Source organism: Solanum tuberosum, unplaced genomic scaffold (assembly GCF_000226075.1).
Source record: "Solanum tuberosum cultivar DM 1-3 516 R44 unplaced genomic scaffold, SolTub_3.0 scf00540, whole genome shotgun sequence".
NCBI lineage: Eukaryota > Viridiplantae > Streptophyta > Magnoliopsida > Solanales > Solanaceae > Solanum > Solanum tuberosum.
The window spans coordinates 199,337-204,082 of NW_006239457.1; positions in this window are offsets into that span (position 1 = coordinate 199,337).

The window sequence follows — 4,746 nt, forward strand, 5'->3', positions numbered from 1 at the left end:
TGTATTCCCAAAGAAGTTTTTAAAGAAATGTTTTTACATTTAAACAAGGTTGGAAACTGAGATTTCCAAAATAGCCTTCGGGCTAGTTTTTGAGTAATTATCTCATATCAGCAGGAAGAAATATGTTTTAAAAACATAAGAGCCAGTACATTTTTGGGAGTAGTATCGAGCACCGAATTGGGGGAGAAAATAACTTTTATCCAAAAATTGTTTTGATCTTGTAATAAAATATATTTTTTGGAACTAATCAAATGTAGTAAGATATTTAAAATGTACCAGTCCATTTGTGGAAAACGTTTGAATTTACAATCAAAGTTAAAAACAAACATCTTTGATTAGTTTACACTTATGAGTGGTTAAAAATATCGTAGGTAAAAAACATTTCTTTTCTTTTTACTATTAAGCCAAACTCTAGGGAATAAGATAATTTTATTCATATTATTAAACTAAGTGTCTCATCGATAAAGTTTTCAAATAGAGATCAAATATATCTAGATTGTTAAATAAAGCATCACAGCAAACCAAATAATTTAGCAAGCATAATGGTAAAGAATAGGCTAGATAACTAATTGGCTCTGGAAATAGGAAAAGCGAGTAAGTGTTTTATCAAAATATGAATGGTCAATCCCATGTTCGGTTTATGCAAGCTCCATGTGACAATGGTGTCGTTGAGTCTCATGGTGAGACTCTTCAGCTCCGGTGTGAACATGTAAAGACAAGAAAGAAAATGAGAATTAGAGAGTTAGGAAAATCAATTGTAACAACTTCAAATTAGAAATCATACAAAGCAGGTGACATGTAAAGGGCTTAAACAAGTCATAAAACATATATATATATATATATTAGCTTAACTAATATTAAATGGAAGTTTGAAAGAGATAAATTGTGTTCATAAAAATTCCCAAATCTTCATCTTGAACACACACATATCACAATAGTTGAAACTAGAGAGATTCCTACAGTATATGATTTTTAGTCGAAGAGACAACAATGACAAACAAACAATATGTACAGACACTCACATGTTTACAACAATCAGACCGAGTGATACAAGGAGGTGAAAGGACTGGCCTTTCTTACTATCCACGTAGATATCAAACAAGTCAAGGCGAGAAACAAATAAATTGAGACGTCACTTATGTAAACTCGTGTTCATTCAGAAAGGATACAAATATGATAAACTTGATTTGTGAAAAAACGGATAGCAATTCAAAGAACTTTTAACAACCACATATTTACAGACTCATATACTAAAACAAACTCAAAAATTAAAATTACATTTCTGTCGGCAAAGGCCAACAGAAAAATACAACAGCAAGATAAACTTGGAACTAAAAATGAATCACATATTCATGGAACCAAAATAGATGGAGGCGAGAAAAATATGTAAGTGAATAAAATGATGAATTTTACCTTTTGTGGAGCAGTGAACTGAAGGCGTTGTCGATCTAGAATCCCAAATTCGCTATTTCAAAACGAGCAAGGATGAACAACCTTTGCTAAAACTAAAACACGTATGAAAGTATTTCGAAGCAAGGCAACTAAGACTTTTTGTGCGTGTTCTTGCAAGTGTTCTGGCCTTTGAGAAAGGTGAAAATTGCCAATGTTCAAAGGTGCTTTTGGCTGAGAGTTTGAGATGTATTTATAGGCCAAAATTCGGATTAAGATATGTTTGAGCGGGATTTTGAACATGACTGTTTGAATTCAAAATGACCGTTCACAATAATCCAAAATAAGGCCAAAGAGATGTTGAAATCTCTCTGTATTCCAGGTCTACATATTTCATAATAGGCCAAGGATTTGAAATCTTTTTGAGTGTTCAAAGAGAAAAAGTGGTCTTGATCGAGAAAGATGTTGAAAAATAATAATACAACGAGTGAGAAGAGTTTCACCAAAATAGAGAAACCAAAATAATGTCCATGTTGAAAGCTAAATGGAGCTTTGCACGTAAATGGAAAAGGAGAAAGTGACGTTTTGGAGAAAAGTGTGGCTGATGAGTTTAGAATAATATTAGGGTTGAAGATTTTCTGATATATTTTAAATGGGCTAGCGAATTTGGGACTATTTTGGACAGATTTGACATCATAATCGGGCTGATATTTGGTCCGATTAGAATTCGATTAGGCCCAATTTTATGGTCTTTTTCTTTCTTATATTAATTCTTTTGAGCTTCTAACTAGGGACAATGAATTAAGGGTTATAGAAAAGTTTCAAAATTAAGGATTGGTGACTCAAGTTTTAATTATTGAGTAGGGGTGATAATTTTTAAATTAAAAATTAAGGGGTTGAATTTTTCATCCCTAAGTTTTTTATTTTACACTTTAGTCCATCTTATAAAAAATTCCAAATAATAAGAAATTGAGGGGAAAAAAAAGGTACCAACGGCTCACTTTTTTTCCCTTTTTCTCTCTTGCTTATTCTTCCATTGTTGGGGACCATTGTTGCTGCTCTTCTTCTTGATTCTTCTTCTCCATCATCATTCTTTCTTCTTGTTCATCACCATCTTCTTTTGGTTGTTCATCATTTTTTTTTCTTCAGTTGATATTCACATAGTACTGTTGCTTTTAAACCAATTTTCATTCATATATCATTGGGCTAATTCATAAGTGATTTTGGTAAGTAAACTAATGATTTTTACTCTAATATTTCATTTTGGTAATTTGAGTGTTTCTTAAAAAATTTACAGTCGCGTACCCAACAGGTAAGTCATCTGTTGCAACAGATAGATTACATGTTGGATACATATTACAGTACCATGTCAAGCTGGGACTGAACCAGAAGCTTGTCCCAACAGATAAGTCATTTATTGCAACCGATGAGTCATTTGTTGCAACAGATGGATTACCTGTTGGATACATATTATAGTATCAGGCCAAGCTGGAAAAGAACCAGAAGCTTGTTACAACAGATAAGTCATTTATTGCAACATATGAGTTATCTGCTGCACCAGACGACTCATATGTTGCAACAGATGGCTTACCCGTTGGATATATGTTGCAACAAATGGATTACCTGTTGGATACATATTATAGTATCAGGCCAAGCTGGAAAAGAATCAGAAGCTTGTTACAACAGATAAGTCATTTATTGCAACATATGAGTCATCTGCTGCACCAGACGACTCATATGTTGCAACAGATGACTTATCCGTTGGATACATGTTACAGTACCAAGCCAAACTAGGACAAAACCAGAAATTTGTCCAAACAGGTAAGTCATTTATCGCAACGGATCAATTACCTATTGCAACAAATGACTCATTTGTTACAACAATAGACTTACATGTGAATCATCTGCTGCAACTGATGATCTACTTGTTGCAATAGATGATTGACTAGTTGGGATAATAATTGTGCATATGATTTTTAATTGTATATAGCCACTCAACTTTACTATACAATCATTATTAAATATTTTTAATAAACTCCTTTAGGTACCATTAATGGAAGAATCAATAACAATAGCTATTGATTGTTATGGTGAATAGATTGAGAAGAACAATTGATTTATTTGGCGTTGGAAGGATGGTGACATGTCAGAGTCAATATTGATGACCGTCCAAAGGGATATTTTGTATAATGATTTTGTGAAACTCAATCATTAGCTATTGTGGACTAAATTGGACACAAGAAACAACATGCCCGATTCGAAATGCTCCATAATTATTGTAATAGTGAAATAACTATTTTTGTACTTTAGTTATGAATCTTATAATTGTAACTCATTTTGGTTAATTGTGTATGTTCATATTTATTATATAAAATATATTAGTTATGCTCATCTATTGCAACACTTTGTATATTTTGCATTAGATGCATTATCTATTACATTATTTGTTGCAATAGATAACCATCTGTTGAAAATACTCAAATAAATATGATCATCTGTTGCAACAATTATAGGAATCTGTTACAACAAATGTCTAATATGTATTACATGTTGCAATAGATGACCCATCCATTTGGAAATAATCAAGCATATATGCTCACTTGTTGCAATGGATGCTTCATCTGTTGCAACATATGAGCATATATGTTTGATCATTTTCAGTCGACTCTATATATTTCTGATATGAAATGTTTTATTAGCCCATAATTAGTGATAAATAAAGTTATTCAATTATAATTACCTTTCAATTATAAGTTTAATTATAATCTCAATGCATTATAGCGTAATTACATGATCAACTAATTGTGTTCGTCTTTAATAAAGTGATCAATTGATTATTTTGATATGAAACGCTTAATTAATCCATAATTAGTGATAAATAAACTTATTTAATTATAATTACCTTTCAATTAATAAGTTCAATTACATTTTCAATGTATTGTAGAGTAATTACATGATCAACTAACTGTATTCGTCTTAAATAAAGTGATCAATTGATTATTTTGATATGAAATTCTTCATTAACTCATAATTAGTGATAAATAAAGTTATTTAATTATAATTACATATCAATTATAAGTTTAATTATAATCTCAATGCATTATAGCGTAATTACATGATCAACTAATTGTGTTCGTCTTTAATAAAGTGATCAATTGATTATTTTGATATGAAATTCTTCATTAACTCATAATTAGTGATAAATAAAGTTATTTAATTATAATTACATATCAATTATAAGTTTAATTATAATCTCAATGCATTATAGCGTAATTACATGATCAACTAATTGTGTTCGTCTTTAATAAAGTGATCAATTGATTATTTTGATATGAAATGCTTCATTAACCCATAATT